Below are 25,488 nucleotides of genomic sequence, written 5' to 3' on the forward strand. Positions count from 1 at the left end.
ATGAAATAGTTTAAGTCTAGGTATCATGCATGTGAATACCTAAATCCCTTAAACTCAAGCTCTGATATCATCTCTGTAAGACCCCCACTCCATACATTGCATATAACACATATTTTATATAGAGAATACATGTTTTCCCCCACATAGGTCCTTGATACAAGAGTCTATAATGTAAAATACGCAATCCAAAAATTCCAAAAGTACATGCTCTTGCATCCTAGCATATATGCTTCCAAAACAACTAAGCACATAGGGAAGTAATTCACATAATGCTCTTTCCCTTATTATCATTACCTGCACACATATTTTTGAAAACACGCAATGAGGGTTAGACATGAATGTCTAGTGAGGTTCCCTTTTATATAATGCAGGGTGAAGATCACCAAAATATTTATCAAATAATCATTTCACAACATGCGGAATAAAATCAGATTCTGTTTTGGTCCATCGAGCCTCTGGTTCCAAACCACACTTGGAATATATTTCAATAACTAGGACCAGAACCCCTCTGGTCTCTCTTCCAGAACTTCTGGTTCCTCGACCAGAAAAGCCCCTCTGGTCTCTCTTCCAGAGCTTCTGGTTCCTCGACCAGAGCCCCTATGGTCTCTCTTCCAGAGCTTCTGGTTCCTCGACCAAAGCCTCTGGTTGCACTAACCAGAACTTCTGTCTCATATAATTTCTTAAAATGGTCTTTAGTTAAACTTTCAATCAATAAGATAACCTTTTTTCATAAAAAGAGTAATTATGAAGAGTTCATGTTCGACCAGAGCCTCTGGTTGAACTAACCAGAGCTTTTGGTTCCAAAAGACATAATCAACCAGATCCCCTCTGTTTCAACGTGTAAGCCAACCAGAGCTTCTCTGGTCTGTTTTTCATAAAAAGATTCTAAGTAAAAAATCATTTTCTTAAAACTTCTAAAAATATGATTTTGACATAGAAGCTCTTATTAATAGATACAGAGCCTCTGGTCCAATTAGTATATATAGTAAAGACTTGCTCATTCTCCAAATCAATAACCAGAATCCTTTGGTCCAATAATGAGGAACAACCAGAGCCCCTCTGGTTCCTTACAAGGAACAACCAGAGCCCCTCTGATTCCTCATAAAAATGACCATTCTGTTCCAAAACACTCTTAACCAATATCAATGGCCATACGCCAAGTTTTCCCCTTCTCAATAACATCAATACTATTATTTCTAATAAGAACAATATCTTTGAGTTCTCAAATCACAAAGAAGTAATGACTCAAATCTATTGTAGTTTTAAAAGAATAATAGTATAAGTTATAATATTCACACACAATTGCCACCCTTATATCCAAAAGACACCTCTCCTTAATATGTCACCCTTATTCCAAAAGACACCTCTCCATGATATGCTACCCTTATTCCAAAGGACACCTCTCCTTGATATGCCATCCTTATTTCTTCTTCAAAAGCTATGAACTAGTTCGGATGAAGGACCGCAGTCACAACCATCTTATCGAATCCTATCGAATCCTCATTCGTAGTTTTATCCATAAAATCTATAGATTAATTTCAATTGAAGACAGATCAAAATCACAATCGTCTCAAAAGAGTATTCTCTATAGTTTTCAATCAACAGTTTTATCATCAAAACCTTTCAAACTCAAGAACAATCTATTCTTTCAATGATTTCCAAAACATCATATCCCTTTTTAAATCCTCAAAACAGGATATCATTCCCAAAACTGTTTTAAAGAAGCAATCCCTTCTTTATCCTTTCCAACACAGTTTTTTTTAATATTCAAATATATAACAATAACACCTTTAAACTATCAAAATAGTTTTACCATCTTTTCTTCAAAACCAACATAAAAACCCAGTAGTTTATATAACAAAATATATAAAGATTTTAATCATCAAAAACTCACAGTGTATAATCAATAGTATTTTAAAAACTCACCTTAATAACAGTTTCTGCAGTTTTAAAACACACAGCAAATCACAAGCTCTTCAAAAAGTTTTGAACAAAAGATTTGTTCAAGAACACTTCTCACCGCCACAACACTCTTTTTCTCTTTCAATAGATTTTTCTTCAAATGAAATGATAAGATAGAGTCTTATTTTTTTATTTCTTTAAATACTCTCACCATGGCGGTGGAGATTATTTTAATTATAAAACTCATAGACAGTGAAAGCTTTAACCAATAGAAATAATATTGGGTGGTAGGTTTTTTTATTATAAAATTCATGGTTTATTAACCATGAAGGTATAAGTTTTTGAATATAATAATGTTTCCACCATGATATCTTATCACAAATATGCACCACCTTATGTATGCTTCACACCACATGCATACATGTATAAATCATATATATCATGCCATCTTTTCACATATATGCATGCACAATATCATGTTCACATATATAGTTCATGCATTTCTACTTAGATATGCATATTTCACGTAATCCACATAATAAACATATATAAATTACCTCAACCTCGGTTGTCTCAAATCTGGTTATAACAGACGAGGTGGTCTCTAGGCATGGCGTACCTTTATCCATTGTTTTAGATCGGGATGGTCATTTTATCTCAAATTTTTGGGATGGTTTGCAAAATAAAAGTTGGGGACTAGAGTAAAGCTAATTACGACTTATCACCCTCAAATCGGTGGGCAGAGCAAGAGGAAAATTCAAACCCTCGAGGAAATGCTTAGGTTATGTGTCATCAATTTTGGCGGAAATTGTGATTCCCAACTACCACTAGTGGAATTTGCTTTCAACAATAGTTTCCACTCACGCTCGGGATGGCTCCGTTTGAGGCCTCACACAGTAGAAAGTATAGAACCCCGTATGTTGGTTGGAAGTTGGTGAAAAGCAATTTTCCGATTCGGATATCATTCAAGAAACCATAGATAAAGTAAAGTCAATCCTGGAGAGTTGTAAGCGGCTCAAGACCAACAGAAAAGCTACACTGACAAGAAAATACGCCAATAGAGTTCTAATTGGATTGACTAAGTAAGGAGTTTTAATGTTCTTATGTTAGATCCAATAAGAGTAATTTCCAAGGTTTGGATGCTAGGGGTATTTTATTCGTCAACATCTCGATGTAGCTTACTTAGTGTTCTGCCACTTTATGGAATCAGGTCTCCCTGTTATCGCAAGATAAATTGATTGATTACCATTCTTCCTAGTCTAAATGGTCTTAAATGGTTGATATTACATTGTTTGCAAGATTGCCTCTTTCCTAACAGAGGCTAATGCTTCTTGGTACCTTTTTTTTATTTGTAATTTTGTAAACTTAGAATAACTGTTTTATATCACTAAGAAATCAAGTTTAACAATTCTTCTTATTGATATGTACAACTGGTCACAATAGTGTTAAACCTAGAAGCGAGTGACATAGAGCTTGGAGGGCCATTTAGAGCACAAGTGGAGAAAGCATATTTTATTTGTAATTAAGTTTCTAGAATTGCTTTTTTATCGCTCATATATTTACCCGGTTTACATTTTGTTGTTCATCTCAAAGGAACTAAATAATGAATAATAATGGTTATGTTTTGTTTATTTGTGTTCGTCCATTTATGTTTGTTTAAGTCAGTTCGTTTATATGCATTTAGTATCTTAACGGATGGCATGAACAAACATGAAACATGGATTTTAACGACGAATTTTGTGGCCGTTCAAAGTCCATCTATCATCACAAACGGTATGATGACATGTCGTCGTAATAGTGCCTCGCTAAAGCTCACTTTTCTTGCAAGCAAATGTTCTTAATGAACGAACACAAATAAACCTACGTCAGTGTTCGTTCCTTTCCTTTTTATAATCCTAATCATATCGTTTTGCATTTAGAAAAACAAAAAAAATGAAATCCTGTTAATTTATTTGTATACTTTTGTTCCTAAAAAGTTGACAATTTCAACCTACTTACAAAAAATTGGTTAATTCTAATTTGAGTTTGTTTATAATCGGTCATCAACTTTTTGTTCAAATAACAAAATTATTGACACGTTAAATTCAAACAATTTTTATGTAATACTTTAAATAGTGAATTACAAATATTTTTGACTATGATTTATGTGTTTCAATATTCTGGTTCCCTATTTTGTGATATCTATGGATTACATCTATGTGGTTTGCAATTTATAACACATCGGGTCCCTTGTCTCTAACTCCGTTTTTTTGTTAAGTATGTTGATTAAGAAGGTATTTTGGTCATTTTAATCATAGAGACCAAACATGTAACGAAAATCATAAGGATTAAAATGACCAAAATGCCCTCTTAATTAAAATACTTAATAGAAAAAATCTAACAAGGTTAGAGGCCGTTTATTAAACGCTTATCCAGTAAGTGCTTACCGGGTAATTATCTTTACCGAACGAACATGGTAAGGGTTTAGAATCTTACCCGGTTAGAGCGGTAAAATGATGTAAAACTTACCCGGTAAGAGTGCTGAAAGAATGAAGAGTCTTATCCAATAAGTGAGAGTGACAACTCTTATTCGGGTAAGCGCTTACCGGGTAAATTGTTGTATACTATATCATTTTGATGCACTACAATCTTACCCAGAAAAATATATAATAGTCTCGACTCCTATCGATAAGTACTTATTGGATAAACATTTGAGTAAACGGAACCTTAGTGATAGAGAAGCCAATATGATCAAATTTGTAATTTTCTCCTTTTAAATAATATCATTCTGTTGTAAAATGTTAAACGACAATATGAGTCACGACTCACGAGTCAGCAGGATTTCGAGGATGTTTGGAAGTGTAATAAGAAGTCAAAACTAATTAGATTTAGAGTTATAATGATTAATTTTTAGGATAATAAATAAAAGAAAAATTTAGAAAAATCTAATAAATTATTTATTTTAAATATTTAAGTTTCTAAATTTTTTTAATAAAAAATAAATAAAATACCTCATTTTAAATGATAAAGTATTTAAATTATTTTTGTAAATAAAAAAATAATTAGATATTTTTTTTATTTTGAATGATTAAGTTTCTATATATTTTTTTTTCAATAAAATAAACCATTAGACTTTTTAAAATTGATTACTTACATCATTTTATCTAAAAACCTCCTTGTAACTAACTACAGAGTTTTTAAAATAAAACTACTTGTAACCTCTTAAAAACATCATCAAAAATAGGGAGATCGATAACGTGAACCAACAGTTTGATAGGCAATATGAAGAACAAACAACGATGGGGCGACAGAGAGTGATGAAGTGGAGCGATATCGTTGTTTGCGAGGGGTTTCAAGGTCGTGGGTTTTGGAAATGATAAAGTTATTTAGGTATTTTTACTTTAAAACTTTTGTAGTCGGTTAAAGGTAACTGGTTTTTGTTATCAGTAATCAATTTTAAAAGTTCGATTGTTTATTTATTCTAAAAAAGTTTCAGACTTGATTATTCATAATAAAATTGTTTAATCATTTTTTTATTTCGAAAAATAGTTCAGAAACTTAGTCATTTAAAACAGAAAATTCAATGGTTTTCTATATTCAAATACTAGTTCAAAAATTAATCATTAAAAATAGGATAGTTCGGTGGTTTTTTCCTGAATTTTTTTTATGGTGTTTGAGATTGCTTATTTAAAACAACTTATGTTTTTTTTGTAAAAGTGCTTATTAACTTATGTGATATTAAACCGGAGTTAAATAAAACATGGTTAAAATTATAAACTGGTAATAAGCAGTTTTTCATAAGTTAGGAATGATTAACTTATCAAAAACAGCTTATTACCGGTTTGGCACTGATATAAGCAGTTTTTTTTTCTTATCCAAACACTAGAAAACAGCTTATCATTGATGCCAGACTAAAATAAGTTAAAAAGGTAGTTTTTATAAGCAATCCCAAACACCCTTCAAACAATTGATATAATTATAATTTTATGATTATTTATGATAAAATAAGAAATCGTAGAAATGTAAAACAAAATGAAAAGAAACGCGTATAGAGGTAGTAAATAGGTAGCTAAGGGAAGGGCAGAATGGTCAAAAGAAAAATTGACATTCCATGGGGACGATGCATCCCCCACAATGGCTTTCAATGTCTCAATTCCTGCCAACATGTCGAATCAAGATTTCTAGCGTTTCAAGATTCCCTTTTTATTATTCTTTTAATAATTAATATCGCAAATCATAATCCAAACTAATTGTGGGTCCTACCTAATAATTTCATTATATATTTTAATATTTTAAAACCTTGTTGGAATGAGTTGTCAATAAGCTCATGTAAATCATCCTTTGTTTTCTTTACAAATATCTATAAAACCCATTTTATTTATAGATTTCTTAGGTTACTAATTTTGTTGGTTATGTTTACACAAATTGGTTTATACTTAAATAACAACCTTAAATATTTTAAAAATCATAATAATTGGTTAAACATGTATAATTTTACACTGTAAAACAATAAATATAAAATAAATTGTGTTATTTTAAATTGCAATATAGTGTGTATATATATATATATATATATATATATATATGTGAGTTATTATACAACCCCTTATATTTGTACAACCAATACAACTCAATCTCAATCGTTCAAATAATTTGATGAATATGTAATTTCATATAAGTTTTGATTGTTTCCTAGTATAAAGTATTGATCATAATTAATGAACCTTATTCATATTCCATAAATATTTAAATCATAATAAATGAACTCTCATCATTTTCATAAATATTTCAATTTATTGGATTGCATTGTTTGTACAAATGTGTGTGTGTATATTAGCAGTCTATCCGTGCAATGCACCAAGTGAGCAAGATGTTAAAGTTATTTTAAATGGATAACAAAAAGCCCTTGAGCATGTAGCTCAATTGTCAAAGGGGTGTAGCATCTTTGCTCAAATATACAAAAGGCTTGAATCCCTCCAGTAGAAAATGGAATATTCCTTTTATTCCCAAAAATTTTGATGTTAAAACTTAACTATTTACTCGTTCATCATCATTACAAACAAAATGATTATGTTAATTTTGGGTCCATAAGATTACTATGTTTCTTATCACTAACTTTAGTTGGTATTACCATTCCTTATCAGGTTCATTTGGTCAAAATTTGTGGATTTTGAATTTTTGATTGTGAAACACCTGATAATTCCATACGTAGTATGCGGAAGATAGAGAAATAGTTTCATAACTTTTATAAATAAGAGACAAATGTGTTCATATGTGAATCTGTGTGATTCACATATGAATTATATGTTCACATATAAACCTAAATCAGTTAATTAGTTCATATGTGAACTATTTAATTGATTCAGGTTCATATGTGAATCAGTTAATATGTGAATCATACGGGTTTATATGTGAATCAGTTAAAATAGTTTATATGAGAATCACACGGGTTCACATATGAATCCGTTTGCCGTCTATTTGTAAAAGTTACAAAACCATCCCCTCTATTATTTGCATAGCCGTAAATTTTGATCAGTCAAAGCTGTACTTATTAACTAGTCAAAACTGTACTTATTGAACTGTCAAATCCAATCTTGTTCGTATAAAATGATAAGATCACTTCTTTACTTCTCAAATATCTATAACTTATCAAAATAACTTATGACTAATAATATATGTTCATAAACTTACTTTGTAAAACAAATACATATGAAAGCAAATCCTCTTATAAAAATTATTGGGTGGTTTAAGTGGTTCTGGCAGGTTATCAATATTTTTGAGGATGGTGTGTGTATTTTGTGTCTATATATGTGCGTGTCTATATATATATATATATATATATATATATATATATATATATATATATGATTCATATCAATTAGTTTATACAAAATGTATATAGCATGATGTATTTGTATGTAAATCTCACCCCTTCAAATATCTTTCCAAGTGTCATATACTATGCATTTACATGTTTGTTTGGAATGTATATATACGAAGGTTCAAATAAAATAAAATAAAAACAAAATAATTAAGAACGTATCAGTAAATTTTATTTATTTATATATGAATCATTGATAAAAGAAAAGTAGACTAGTAAAAAGGTAAGTATACAAACATAGGTTCACATATGCATTTTTAAATAAATCTTTTCCGAGGTTTTGAATGATTCACGTGTGAATCATTTATTTGTACATCCGTAATATTTTTACTTTTATTATTTGAACTTCATATATATTTATTCAAATTAAATATTGAAAAAACATAATCATATGTGATGTGTAGCAAAACATATTTAAAATGTATAAGATCACATTTACTTCAAAATAATGTTGTAGATAACTTACATTTCTCTTTTTTACTATGATGCATATCATATATGATACATTGATGAAAATTAGGGATTTTTTAGGAAAAAACGTCGATTAATAATTGATATCACATGTGATTTTGAATTGTAAAAAATTCTTAAATAAACTACTTCAGTAAAAATAAATATTTTAAATAAAAACTAAATCAAACTTATTTTAAATGTTGTAAAAAATATAATCATGCTTAAATCACGAAAATTATAAAAAACCATGAATAAATATCTTAATTAAATTTATTAAATAGTTTTTTATTTAAGGTACTACTTAATGAATTGATTGGCCCAAAATTATTCTCTTATATTTTAAATATATATCATTCTCGTTTGATCTTCCGTCTATATATATATATATATATATGCACACACACACACACACATATATATATAGAGGAGATTTACTTTGCAAATCACGCTATTTATACAAACTGTACAAATTTCATTCAACCAATCATAATTTTTCATTTTGTTTATTTATTTTTTGTAATTATGAAAGGTTGATTAATCATTTTTATTATAGAGGGTGTTATCATAGATATTATTATCTTCATTATATTAATTTTAAAGAAATACATGAAACAGTTTCACTAAAATTTTATAACTATGATATGAGACAATTTCACGAAAATTTTATACTATGATATGAGACAATTTCATAATCATATATGAAACGACTTCATAAAAAAAATATTATATGAAATAATTTCACAAGATTAAATAATTTTATGAAAAAATTTCATAAGATTAAACAATTAAATCGACGGATGTGGGTGATTTGCACGATTTGTACAAATAGAGAGAGAGAGAGAAACAAATTGTACAAACTAGCATCAACCAATATCAAAATTTCATTTAATTTCTTTTATTTTTAATTCATAATGATATGATTGTTCTTTGACTTTATAATAGATAATATTAGTAATATTTTAATTGTGTGTAAATCGAGAAGATTATATAGATTAATGGGTTTTTAGAAAATGGTCAGATTTTGTTTTTATAATAATCTTGAAACTGGATAATTTTTAATAGATACTTACTGTATTATTTTATTAAATAAAAATAATCCGTCAATTTCAGAGTTTATGTATAATCATCTTTTTCTTAGGAATTTATTTATTTTATTTTTATAATAACAAAAGAAATCGGTATTTTTTTTTCAATTTACAAATCTTTCCAGATTTATTAATATTATAGTTGTGATATTTTCCAGATTTTGAGTATATTGTTTTGTTTCATTTGTAAAATTCATGTATAAGTTGATTTCCTTACAATATCAATGAAATCATGTTATCTAGTTTTCAAAATGTTTTATTCATAAAACTAATTTTATTTTGGTTAGTAATCATGAAACTAATTTCTCTAATGAAATCATATTGTTCAGTTTTCAAAATGTTCCATTGACTGAACTATATTTAGTTTTATTAATAAAATCAATTTCATTTTGGTTAGGAACCTGGAACCAATTTCACTAATGAAATCACGTTATTCAGTTTTCAAAATGTTTCATTCATGAAACCAATTTCATTTTGGTTAGGAACCATGAAACCAATTTCACTAATGAAATCATGTTATTTAGTTTTCAAAATATTCCATTCATATAGGCTAAATTGACTATTATAACCTTAAGAGATCAATTTTTGGATGATCCATGTGAATTAAATAAAACCTTACCAAAAATATATATTCCTCAATATTAGCCGTAGATCAAATAAATGGATGGGTATGATTAGTTTGTATAAATTATGTGGTTTGTAAAATAAACCTCCTATACATACATACATACATGCATGCATGCATGCATGCATACATACATACATACATACATACATACATACATACATACATACATACATACATACAAATATATATATAGGGAGGTTCAAGGGAAACCCCCAAACAAATGAAATACTGAGAAACACCATGTTAACCAATAAATCATTCATCTAAATAGTATACACATGTATATACAAGTAATTGAAGTTGTTTCTTGGTTATTATACACGTGTGCATGTTATGCATCTATGCATACTGGACAAATTGCTTACATATTACTTGTATGCACATGTGCATACCATTTAGATGAACGGTTATCAGAGTGTTCCTCAGCTTTTCACTTTTTTTGCGGTTTTCCTCTAAATGCGACCCTATATGTGTGTGTGTGTGTGCGCGTGTAGGGGTTCAAATGAAAACACGATAACACATTTATCACATGTGATAATACACGTGAAGGGACCTGGTGGTGCGTAGGCGATTTGACCTGCGACCTTGGTCGCACCAAAGGTTGCTTGCATCACTTATTTAGTAGCACATATGATTAACTACGATAAAAAGGCATTGGTGTCTTTTCGTAAAATAATGGTGTTCTCATTTGAAACTTCCCTATATATAACTAAGAAAATTATATATTTAATTTTCAACTAAGTGTTATCACATCTAAATTAAATTAATAAAGAATTATATTAGAAAAACAAGATTGATATGGCATATCTTAGTAGCATTTCATTAACACCAAACATCAAATATGGCCATATCAACTTTAGTCATTTTAATGGAAACTAATAATGAATCCCACAAAAAGTTAGAATTTGAAAAGGGAATTGAAGTTGCCTCTTTGTACATTTATATGATTTTGACTCCACAAGCCCTAAAGATAAAGAGTCATGTTTGCATCTTTTCGGGGTCTTTTTGGACACAATATATATGAAGAGATGTGGATGGGATTGCTTCGACAAATCGTTGTACAAAAGTCAGATCTCACTTAGACGTGATACATTATTGGTATCTTGCTAATGTACAACTTAAATTTTTGGCCATGAAAGAAGCACGTAAAGGCTGATATATGACTCTCCTCGAAGCCAAAACTATTTTAAAAAAAATTATAATTATCACACATAATAGTTTATAAATTGTACCAATTCAATCAAAGTATTTAAATGCATGTTAATTTTACTTTTAACAAATTCTAAAACATATATGATTATATAGTGAATTTTTTTTATTGGATGTTATATATTTTAAAACATGATTGTTATATACTTACTTAAAAATCATAAAGTTTATCATGATTATTTTTATGGTGAAGTCATAATATATGACTACATTTTTGGCAATAAATTTTAAAATATAATTGGTTTCTTATGTTAAATTTTCAAAAAGAACTAGTAATATTCCTAAGCTTTGATTGGTTTTTTTTTTTATAAAAAGTAAAAAATAAGAAATCGTATAAAATATGCATAACCTGTATATAAAACAAGTATAATATATAAAATCAAGTTATGTTTTCCTCGTCCAAATAACTAGTTAAGAGCGGGTAGGGGAGTGAATTTACACATATACTCATTAAACTACATCCGCAACCCAGCCTACTAAGTTTCTAGAGCCACTCAATTTGTGTACTCAGTCTCCAACTACGACTCGAGCTTGACACCATGTACTGCCGCTCTCTCTCATGCGCCGCCTGTTTCTTCTCCAGTGGATGTTAGTCTTCATCTAACATCTTTAGTTTTTCTTGTAATTCAAGTACCTACAAATATTAACAATTTAACCCACATGATCAATAATCCGCTAGGAATGAATATTAATGACAATATTATAAATAAAAAACATACCTCTGGAGGCAACATACGATTTCCAGGTGTTGCAACTGACGGACTCATAAGTCATTGCATGAAGGGGATCCTGAGTCAACCCAAAGTCAGAGATGTGGTCATTCTTCCAGCCTCCAACATGTTGCTTCCACAGTTATGGATGATTTGTAGGACGAGCATTTGTCTTTAACCCATACTTCTCTTGCATGGCCTGCTGATAAGTCTCATAGTTTTTGTAAAAGAAAGTATCAGTAATTTCTATAAACTTTGGAAGCACAATCGTCGTAAATCAAACATTTTCATAACCCGTTTCTAACAGTTTTTGATACCAAATAATAATGGCAATCACAATGCCAACAAACCTATTTAATTATCCTAACGACTGCCCAAGAGTGACAACTTACACTAAAGGCATCCATACAATATAAGTACTCTAACACATCCTATAAAGCAATCATAGAAAACTTAACGTGACTCTAGTAGCCTTCAAAGTAATGTACTCCGAAGGATCAGTGGGTCGACCATATGTCTCTCTTATATGAGACTTCATATTCGTGTCGTGGATCCTCTTGAACACCTCCGAATTAGTGGGGCTACCCCCATAACTCTAGCTACAATAGTCAAGTTAAGTTGTTAGTAATTAAGAAAATATAATATATTAAAAGTATATATGTAACTACTGATCAATAACCTTACCAAATGATGTCTATAAAATGCGACACTGATCAAACACTAGTGTGCTAGGACGATACTCCCTCAAACCCGGTTGTCTGATTGCTTTAATGACCTTGGATTTGGCTTTCAAAGAGTCGATATTCCATACCTTGTAAAATATAGGCCATAAATCAATATTAAACAAAATTACAATGTAATGCACATATAAGAAATTACTAAATATTGTTGCTAACACGATCTGCAAAAGAACGTGGCACTTGAGAAACGCATAATCATTCGCATGTTTACGTGTTGCCGGAACCATTAAGCAAACCTTTCCTCTTCATTCTATTCAATGCTCATTATTTTATTTGGGATTCTGTTTGTCATAGTTAATCGTAAAACATGCATATAGAAAATGATGAACTTCTACAAAGTTCAATAAGATATAAGTGTGGATTTTATGCATCTCATCATCAGTCAGGATCCTCTATTTCCCGCTCTTATCAAATAATCTTCAAAATGGAATGTTGAATATGCTTAATCGATAGTCGATCCCCAAATAACTAGGAATATCTACGGAAAATTTCTTGCCTCACGATTATGTCGCGTCTATATATGTGGATAAAAAAAATACAAAGAACAATAGGTGGAAAGTTATTTATCAGATAGGATTCAACGATAGACCCCTCAACCCCAATTTTGTTTCGAATGTCATCTTCGACACTCAAACTTCTCAATTGTATGTTGAAATACATGTTAGCAATAAAATGGTGTAATATTTGAATATACTAATTTTAACAAAAGACAACTTACCTCTTATAGAGATACAAAAAATAATATTGGACTGGACCACCGATTATAGCTTCATGCTTTATATTTATCTTGAGGTGTTCCATCGAATCAAAATATCTGAATGAAAAGACTTTTTCCAGCCTGCAACTGGTTTAAACAATACTTGTTTGCAATGGAACCAAGTCTTCTATGCATAACACTCTTGAACATATTGCACAGAAGAATATGCACAACTTCGTTATTACATTCCATATCAAACCTTGCATTGTACCTTTTAAGAAAATATGGAACAATCATTGCATAAACACATGACAATGCATGACTTTTGACACCATAAAGTGAAATTGTCATCTTCAATACAAAACCCCTGACTTTGACGTATGGGTGTTCATTTTACCGCCCAACCGACATAAGTCGCCCGATTAACACCACACTAAACTTCATCAAACCGTGTGGTTTAGGACCTTTATGGTATGGTATATGTGGTTTGTAGTTTTTTATACAACATTATGTTGTTAGGTTTGCGGCTTTCAATTACCCAAACTGTGATTCAAATCGCATCTCACTGCTAATTATTTTATTAATATATATATTTATAATGTAATATATTTTAAATAAAAAATAGCTATTATAGGTTTGCTTAGTACATTATTAACTAGGAAAAATTGCATAAAAAGTAACATACTTTAACTTGATTCCTATTTTTGGTAACGTACTTTCAAAGCTTCCATTTTGGTACCTAAGATGTAAAGTTTTAAATATTTAAGTATCCGGGTAACCAGTTGAAGCATTAAACGATTACCATGTTGATGTGACGAATGATGTGGTATCACCAAAACACTTTTATAAAGCACATATTTGTATTGATAACAAATAAACAATGTTTTATCGAAACAAACCTCTTTGTCGCATCATATAGATGAGACCACATCCTTTTATTGCATCAAATAACCAAATAACCAATTTGTCGAATTATACTCATAATACACCAATCTTATCGCACCTCATTGATGCGATATAGTAACTACTCGCATCATTTAGATGCGATAACCTAATCTTGTCACATCACACTAATGTAATAACCCCCATTTGTCGCATTCAACAGATGCTATAAACACATTTGTCGTACCATATAGATGCGATAAACTCCACTTGTCGCACTAGACATATGCAACAAACTCATTCCTTGCATCTCAAGGATGTGATAATATTTTCGCATCACAAGGACACAATAACACCAACTCATCACATCACAGAGATGCGATAAACCTCACTCATCACATCATACAAATGCGATATCAGTTTTCACATGATCAAAGTCCCATTTTTAACGTACAGAAGATTTTGACACCCTTATCCCAAAATACGGCTTTCTTGATCATGCCATCCTTATCCCAAAATACACTTCTCCTGATTATGCATCCCTTATTCCAAACAGTTGATAATAACATATCAAAACACAAAATTATGCTAAAAATAACATATAATCAGTTTCTAATCATCCCACATATAGAACCATACGGTTATGTATTAACACAATCAAATGATGTTTTAAGATAAAAACTCACCTTATTATCACAAAGAGATGAGAATGATGAACAACAACAAATTTCGGCTAAGAATCACAAAAACCATTTTTTCTTCCTTTCCTTCGGTTTCTGTTTGCTCGAACTCAGAAAAATAGAAGTATGTACTTTCTCCCTTATCTCTTTTTTAATTACCCTAAAGTTTTAAAGCATAAGCACCCACAAATATGTTTTAAAAAGAAGAGGCGGTGGATGAGATATTTTAAGGCAATTATTCAAAATGTACCCCTCAACTTCCAATACTTATTCAAAAACAACTCCAAAACTTTAACAATAACCCGATTATTACAAGCTCCTACATTGCTATAGTTATCAAGAAAAGACAATACAGAAACAATACCCTTCTCAACTATATTTACTCTCTCTCTCTCTCTCTCTCCATATTGAATTCTTATCTTGGCATCAGAGTTGTGAAAATGGGGACGACTCAAGAAAATGAGACATTTGCGGATAGCAACACATGCAACAACCCCAATTTTTCTCCTGTCTCCATCATTTCCCAAATCACAAGCCACTATTCATCTTTTCTTCCACCTCTCACTAACAAACTTAATAGGTCAAATTACACATTTTTGGAGATCTCAGGCTCTACTTGCTCTTTAGACTCATGAGCTCGAAGGCTATATACTAGGTACAAGAACTTGTCCTCCCCAACAGATTTCTTTTGCATAAAATGATATTTCTTCACCAAACAAAGCCTATACCACATGGATTCGTATAGATCAGTCCATCCTTAGCTGGATTTTGAACTCCATTTTTGAAAACATGTTTGGAAATGTAGTCAACCGTTATTCCTCTTTTGGTCTTTGGAACACCTTGAGCCTTCTCTTCACCACTAGCTCCAAAGCTCATATTTTGAAACTCCCCTTCCAGCTATAGTCCCAGAAAAAGGGGAACATGTACATCCATGACTACACGTTGAAAATGAGAAACCTTGCTGAAAGTCTATCAATTTGTTCTATATATTATTGGAGGCTTGGATCATGACTACGACATAGTTGTGGTAAATTTTACCTCATGTCATGATCAACTAATGTTGCAAGAAGTGCAATACATGTTCTAATGTCAAGAGATGAAGATGGGAACAATTGACCTCAAGAATTTTACTACTAGGCCAAGTGTCTACCTTGCTACCCAATTCAAAAAATCCTTAAACATTTATGGCAACTCCTCTCTCAACAACACTCAAAGCTCTATAGCCGAAACTCTAAATCACTCTTTCTTTTGTAGACGATCTCTAAACTTCTCTCGAGGTCATGGAAGGGGCAGAGGTAGATGTAGACCAGAACCCAAACTCTTTTGTCAAATTTGCAATAAAACTAGGCATACTGTCACCAAATGTTATCACAAATATGACATTACTTTTCAAGAATCACAATAATCCATCCTTGGAATTCCCAGCTTCCCATCACAAAATATAGCACATGATCAAGCCCAATAATCCTCAAGATTTCAAAACAATGACAAGAAGTGGCACATCGATAGTGGAGCCACAACTCATGTTACTCCTGATGCTTCTGGTCTTCTAAACAAGTCGAAAGTCATAGGTATCAAACCTATTATTGGAAATGTACAACCCATTCTCGTATCACACACTAGTTTTCTTTCCCTTAAAACAAACAATCACTCTTCTCCTCTTATGCTTATAAACTCTCTCTTTGTGTTCCTAGCATCACAAAATGTCAAATTTCTGTTTCTCAACTAACAAAGACTAATCCTATTTATGTCAAATTCTTTACCAATCATTTTATCATAAAGAAGTTGAGTTTGAAGAAGGAAGTTCTTCGGGAGCACCTCAAAGATGGCTTGTGCCAGATCCAACCGTCTTTAGACACACCAGGCTTGAAATCTATTCATTTGTTGCCTCACATAGTCTTTATTTCATTCTAGTTTAACTTTGGCATATGCGTCTGGGTCATCCCCACAAAAATATACTAAAATCAATGTTGTCAACGACAAATATTAAAATAAGTATTTCCACTTTCTGTGATGCTTGCGATGTTGGGAAGTCTAAACATGCTAATTATCCTCTATCATACACCATAAATTCCAAACCACCTAAACTAATTCACTCTAATGTACGGGGTCCTGCGTCTTTGCTTTCTCTTGATGGACATTGATTTTACATCCATTTCATTGATGATTACAGTAATTGTACTTGGATCTTCCTTCTCAAACTAAAATTTGAGGCGATAAATATGTTTATACAATTTCAAGATATTGTTGATCACTTATTTGGTACTAAAATTTTAACTCTCCAATCTTACTAGGGTGGGGAATATTGAAGTCTTCTTCCCTTCCTAAATTCACTTGTCATTCATTTTCGTCATCAGCAAAATGGTAAGGATGAACACAAGCATAGACACATAATCTAAATGGGTCTCACCTTGCTATCTCAAGCATCTATGCCTTTATCTTTCTGGTGGGATGCTTTTTTCACAACTATATTTCTCATAAATCATCTTAGACCAATGCCATCTCTCCAATAACCAAATTGTTCAGACTCACACCTAATCTACATTTCCTGAAAGTTTTTGGCTCTACTTTGTCTCCTCATCTATATCCCTATCTACAACAAAATTAGACTTTAGGTCAGATGTTTACTTATAGGATACAGTCCGAACCACAAAGGGTACAAAGGCTTACATCCATGAGGATGTACTTACATTGCCAAAGGTGTTTTATCCAATGAATTGTAAGTTCCTTTTTCCTAAGTTTTTTTTCCTACTAATTCCTCTATTTATGCTCTCTGTCACCACTCCTCTAAATTATTCTCATTGGCTTCCAACTACTATTTCTTCTAATTCTCCATCACATTCATCCCATACATAAATTCTTTACTCCTCTAGTTCATCTCCTATCTCTCTTACTTCTTCATCGTATATATCATCTCCTATACCTTCAGTTTCTACATGCCATATTCCTCCAGAATCCAATTCCAGTGTACAATCCTCCCCCACTTCTTCAAGTACTCATTATGTCTTCTTCATATTTAGCAATCCCAATCCAAATTCATCTCCCTTCTTATCCCCTGCTTTCCCTCCCCAACCCCAATCATCATTTGATACATCAACTACATATTGCACAGTTCTTCTTCAAATGATACTCCCTCCTCCACCTCCACTGTCTACTCCCACTCATCTTATGATAACCAAATCAAAAGTTTCCACCAAGTGCCAATCTCACTTAATCTCTTCTGATCCCATCTCTATAACTTGTCTTAATGTCACAAACTCCAATCTCTGTAATAGAGGCCATTATTGATCCTCAACGAAAGGAGGCCATGGGTAGTGATTTTAATGCACTTATCAAGAACAATACCTAGTCCTCAATTCCATAAACTCCTACCATGCATGTGGTTGACATCCATTGGATCTTTTGGACCAAGTTCAATCCTGATAGCACCATGTACAAGCATAAGGCCAGGTTAGTGGCCAAAGGGTTTTAGTAGTACCCTAGAAATTGACTATTTTGAAACGTATAGTCCCATAGTCAAATTTCATAAAATTCGCATAATACTTTGCCTTGCTGTCATTTTTCATTGGGATATTCAACAAATAGACATCAATAATGCCTTCTTGAATGGCTCTTACTCAGGAAAAGTATACATGTCTCAAACTCCAGGCTATCAATAATCCATCTACTGTGTATAAACAACAAAAATCTATCTATGGGCTAAAGCAAGACACAAGAGCTTGGTTTGATAAGCTCTGATCAATACTTCGCACTCTAGGTTTCAAGAATAGTATGATAAATCCATCCCTTTTCTATTTCAATCATGAAGGTTCCTTTAAAACTCATGGTATCTACATGTCTAAAACCAAATACACCATTGACTTACTCACGAAAGCAAATATGCTTCACGCCAAACCTTGTTCTACTCCTATCTACCAAAGCAATTCCCTCTACCTAATTGACAACTACTCCTTTGAAAAAGTTTCCTTATACAAAAGCACTATTGGGGGTCTTTATTATCTCACGCTTAGTTGGCTGGACATATATTTTCCAGTCAACAAACTAAGTCAATTTTTGCATGCCCCTACTCTAAATCATTGGCGGGGTTGTAAGCGTATACCAAAGTACCTTGTTGGCACTATTGAAGAGGAATTCAATTCACACCTTCATCCAATCTCATCATCGAAAGTTTATGTAACTCACACAGAGCAAAAGGCTCTCAATGATCAAAAGTCCCCTGTCTAGTTATCTTATGTACCTTGGTGGCAATATCATATGTTGGTCCTCTAAAAAGCAAAAGGTCGTTACTAGATCCAACATAATACATATCCATGGCTCAAGCCTGCACTAAGGTTGTATGGCTTCAGTCTCTTTGCAAAAAATAGGCATTACGTGAGCAAGTCCTACCATTATTTGGTGTGATGATTCAGAACCAAAACAACTTGCTCTAAACCCAATTTTTCATCCAAGAACAAGACATATGAGGTTGATGTCTACTATATAAGGAATAAACTTACAAATAAGGAAGTTGAAGTTAGGTACATCCCATTTAAAGGACAAACAACCGATCTCTTAACGAAGTCTCTTCCAATTGCCTTTTTTCAATACTTAAAGAGTAAGCTTCCAGCTTTGTCCCCAACATAGTTCAACTTGAAGAGGAGAGAAAAAATTTAATATGAAATGGAAAATAAATCAACATCTCACCAGCTTATGTGTCCTCCACATAAAAAGATTCCCCAACAGTAAATGGCAACAATCCCTGGTGTAATATGGGGTGCAATAATACAACTCCTCCGGATGTACTGTTGGTCACAACCATTGGATTTGTAAATAATACTCATAATATCCTATCAAACACTTAGAAAATAAATTCTTAACTATCCTTACAAGAAATATATATGATGAACTACATCCATCAAATATGGTCTCAATATAGTATCATTCGAACCTCAAGTTTTAGGTCTCGGATGCAAGTCATTCGTTAGATCCTCTTGTATAAATTGTGAAACCAACTCTTTCACCTCTAAGATTTAAATATCTGATCTAAAAAAATCTGAAAGAATTTCTTATGTACCAAGTCTCTTTTTATCCGATGAGCATCTTCATAATATTTCTATAGCTGGAAATCCAATATATAGCTTATATTTCGGAATAAAAGAAGTTAAAATTTTTACTTATAAAAGTCTTTTAACGATCTATATTGATCCAGAGCAAATGCCTTCAACAAAATGGACGACAAGTTGAAGTGAGGTCAAAATCGCCAAAGAGGATTGGTTTGTCATCTAGTCAGAAAAAATCAATACAAGATAAAATCAACTAGTAGTCTGATAAATACTACTATTGGCAAACCAAATTTTGGACTACAATTTTTTCCTGCAGGTTTGGCTCACCAACTCTCCAACTTCCATCTTGGTATGAAAATATGGACAACACTTAAGGCAAAGTAAGTTCTAAATCACTATTCTATTAGTGTCATACTTCCTTTACTATTCCCTCACTATATAGAAAGATGTGATACGTTAATAAATGTCTAGATCAACCTCAAAGGCTGAAATGAAGGGTATTAGCATGAATGATCATCAAATCAAATGAAGACATACGTTAAAGTTGAATAGTAGCATTTAATGCAATGATGGCTATAAAAGGTCACCCTTGTCATTCACTGTTACTCACCCATTTAAAAAAAAAACTTTTAGGTGAGTCTTTTAGGAAAAATCGGCATCAACATCTAAAGAATTTCTATAATCCTTTGGATCTGAAATAGTACTTCTACCCTCCCATTTTTCAGTGTTAGCAAATAAGGGCATGTTCTTACGCGTTACTCAACCGTCCATTGCTGGAAACACCACTAGGATCATAGGTCTTACCTTCATAGTTTTCGTAATAAATCTGTAACCTTTTGTTTTATACAAAATATAAGAATTAAAAAGTAAAAATTTATTGTTGTTTGTATTCAACACCTCTTTTGGCTTCTACGAATACTTCCTGTGAAAGTCATCACTTCCCCAGGACCAACGTGTACTGTATAGAATATTTCTAGTAATTGTCTAGCTAATTATAAGGCTCTTACGTTGCTATAATTATCAAGAAAAAACAATACATAAACTTTACCCTTCTTAGCTTTATTTACTCACTCTCCATATTGAATTCTTACCTTGTTGCATATTTTCAATTTGGATCAATATATTGTATGAATTATGGAGTATGAACTATGGAACATTTGTTTGTCATTTTGCATGATCATTTTAAGATAAAAACTGCATAAATTGCACCATTTTGCGAAGCGATATTTTGCGGTTTGAGGCATGTGTAGTTTGGTTTGTGCTTTGGAGAAATGTATAAACCGCATATGCAGTCTAGTTTGCGGGTTTGGCTCTAAACCACACCGCAAATACCCCTAATTTTAACGTGTATCCACTACTTTTGCTATCAATCGAAGGATCACCGACCGATGTTGGAAGATTATGTCAAAGAATCAAAAAAATAAAACACCTTCGATAATTACCGTTGGATCACCCATAGTTTTCTATTTTCTAGTTCTTTAATTGATTTAATTGATCCTTCCCTAATCGACCGCCCACAATTCATTGGTGATTTTATTTGTGATGAACATAAGACTAACAATTATGATAATTGTCGACAAAACCCTGTGAAAGTTCATGTTGTTGTAGGTCCGTTAGTGATCCATCATACCTCATTGAAGGATTTTCGTGGTCGATAATGTTTGTCACAGAAAACCTCCTATCTAGTAATGGAATGAAAAAAATAGTATATATGTTAGACTTGAAATAACTTATTTTTATTTATTAGGGAAAATGTAAGAAATAACAATCTACTTCCATAAATTTTCTTATTATAGCATTGTACTTTTCAATTTTTCTTATTCCAGCAATTATTTTCAAATTATTTTTTATTAGAATATGTATTTTGAAAAATCTACCCATTATAGTATTGAGTAACCTTTTGATTTAGCTTTACCTATTATACCAGGTTTTCATGTTACCTCATTGTCCATGTTACCTCATTGTCCATGTAGGCTGTTCAAGTGTAACATATTGTTGATATGACATTTTCTTATTACAACATTGTACTTTCGGACATTTAAGTTTACATATTATTTAATAAATACATTAGATTAATTAAAAAAATCTAAATTATTTATTAATATAACAATATTAAGAAAACTTGTAGATCACAATTTATTTCCCTAACATTTAGAAAAATATTTTAAAAATATATTCTTTTGAACTATGAAAATAAGAATTGTTATATTTTTACAAATAAGATACTTATCGTAAAATTAATATATCATATTTGTTTTAAAAAAATTGACTTGACATATTATTTAATAAATTTGTTAAATTAGTAGATTATTTCTAGATTATTTATTAATATAATAATATTAAAAAGATTTATAATTTTTTTTTATATTACTAACTTTTTGAAAAAAAATATTACAAAATATGTATTCCTCGAATTAGAAAAATTAAATAATAAGTGTCACCGCTTTTTTATAAATAAAATAGTTATCTTGAAAGAATATATATCATATTCGTTAAAAAATTGTTACTATAAATATCTGATTTGCATACAATTTAGCAAGAGTGAATTTTTTTTGTGAAAGTAATTTTTACAAAGAGTGATAAAAAAACATAATTTGGGTGAGATATGAATAATTTGCAGAGAAAGTGAGAAAAATATTAGAAAATTTGAAAGATTTTTTTTATTAATGTCATATAGTTATACTGACGTGTCATCTATGAGCGTTTAAGTCATGTAAGCACAGAAATGTGGGGTTTAATTGGTTGAAAATGTAACAAGTTATTAATTGCTATAATGAGTAAATTTTTCAATTTACAATACTTTAATAGAAAATAATTTGAAAATACATTGATGTAATAAGAAAAACTGAAAATATAATGCTATAATATATATATATATATATATATATATATTTATTTATAAAATCAAAGAACTTCTTTTTGAAATATATGTAAGAAAGAAAACTTAAAAATACATGTATATACCTAAATAATATATAAAAGTAAATGTATGTAAATAACGTGCTTGTAAAAGAATAATGATTTGTAAGCGTATTAAATGACGTATATTTTACATTAAAATCTCATCTAAAATATAACCGATGTATAAATTAAAACTTTCATTTTACATCGGCTTTGTGATCATTATATGTATCACTGATTAAACCTTATATACTTTAATTAACATAAACAAATGTAAAAATCAAATACCACCTGAACTCTTTTTCGGTTGGTTCAAGTAATCAAAACTAATAGAGAAGGACCATATATCTTTCACCTATAGAAGAAAGAAACTAAAAGGAGGATAGGGTTGGGTGTGGAAGGTGACCTTGCAAAGGGCACAACTAGGGTTAGGGATGTTTCTTTCTCTAGGAGATGTGACTTGTCTCTAAGCGGCAACCATGCCCTAAAACACAAATTTGTCCATGTTCAATCTCACCATATTATGGCTACATGTTAAGCTGGTTTGTGTGTCCACCCTTTGCTTCATATATAATCATGGCCATGGCGTGCACTTGACCATAGCCAAAGCTTTGCACTTGCAGACTTTTCAATTTTGTGTAAGGTTTCCATCAAGGAAATTAGTTAGGGCTCCATTCGACAAGTGCGATAAGATTGTGATGTGAACTTTGCATGATATGGACATAACTTTATGTCTAGTTTCGTTGTAAAGGGATACTGAATTTTCAAATATGTATACGACTTTTCATTTATTAACAAATCATTATTCGTGAAAACTACAATACATATATGCATAAAATGCGTGTGTGCACGTACGTGTATAAAGGGGTGTTGCATGTTACAAAAGGTGCAACGTGGCGACGCCAAAACATAAGGCATGTTTCCTACATTCCGTTAACCCTAATGGCATGCATATGCTTAAGGCATGGTGCCATTACGACATGGCATGATGCTATCAAGACGTTTTTTTAACATTAAGTCTTAGACTAAACTTTTTGTAAAATCTTATATTACTTTTACTATCTTATAAAAATTTAAATTTTTCAATATCATTATATAAATAATATAACCATATATATATACACACATATTTATCGGTTTAAGATACACCTTGAAAAACATCTTAACTTCTAAAACGTGAGTTTGCTGTCACGCCACGACTTAAGAGATTTTTCCCCAAAATGTCAAGTGTAATAGTTGGAAACTCACTAAAAGAATTAATCTTAATGGAGAGAATCTGACAAAATAAAAGGGTGAATAGTTAGTTATACGAACATATTGTCTTTTAAATCCAAATTACAAAAGAAAATCATGTCTTGCAAACGATGATTTATTTAGAACAAAATCCAATTATTGATTATGCATTTAATAAAAAATTAGAAGAGCAACATATCGTCGAGAAAGGACTGGCGGGAGAGAGTTAAGCGTGCCGAAAAACACGAAAGGATGGGCTTTGGAGTACTTGTGCTTCAACACTTTCCGACTTACCCCCCCCCGCTTCCTGCTTCCCGCTTCCCGCTCTTTAGATTAGATTAGTATTATTAGGGAAGATTTTTGGATAATGAATAATTTGTATTGAATTTAAATATTTTGGTGCCAATGTCGAATTCAATTAGGGTATTTGGTGTAGATTTTGATCTGCTTATAATTACCGGATCATTAAAAGCAACGTGTAATGTTAAGTAATGAAAAAAGTTAATGTTATTAATCGTTACATACTAAACCATGTTATTGGTTTTATAGACAGGTTTATAAAGAAAAGAGTACCAATAAACAGTGTTGTTTGTAATCTATCAGTATTGGTAATCCGTCAGTAATTAAAAGCCCTCGGTAATGTTGTTAATATGTTAATAAAACATGTTTTACATTTTATTTTAACAAACAAAAAATCATTGTTGGGACTATGCAATACCGACAATGTTTATTTTCATTATGAAATTCGTCAATAATGGTATTCACCGACAAATTACGAACATATATGATTGCCACTGACAACCTGTAATATAGTAGCGCCTCCTACTCTACATGTACATGATGGTTATCAAATGCATTACAAAATACATATTAATATTATATATAATACGACATATACAGATACCAGTATTGTGAATATGAGATATGATTTTATGTATTATTCAAACATAATCCTTTGATAACAATTATGTATTATGTTAAATTACGTGTTTATCCATATGCAAAGCGATAAACGTATAATAATTGTAACCTTACACCATATACGTCTTTTTAAAAGAACGTGAAAAATGTACGACCATATTACAGTAGTTGAAAAATGATCGATTCATATTCCTCTATTATTAAATAATATATTCACAAATATTCTTCTCAATTTCAATCATAATCATAATTATTTAGCCTACAGTGTTTACAAAAGGCTTCAAAACTAAAACAATGTTAAGCACCGGAATACGAATACAAACCTATATATCTATACTATCTTATAAAGCATTTGGCTAAAACTTTTAAACCCGTTCATCCCTATCCGATTTTATTCTATATCTGAATTCGTGTAACTAACTGCAGATAAACACAATCAAATATAGGATAAACATCTCATTTTAAATATAAAAAATCTAAAATATAATTAAGATAATCGTTGAGTTCTAACAGAATACTTAATTATTATCTTTATAAAATTTATA

This window comes from Cynara cardunculus, assembly GCF_001531365.2.
Source record: "Cynara cardunculus var. scolymus isolate 2C chromosome LG 16, CcrdV1, whole genome shotgun sequence".
Lineage (NCBI taxonomy): Eukaryota > Viridiplantae > Streptophyta > Magnoliopsida > Asterales > Asteraceae > Cynara > Cynara cardunculus.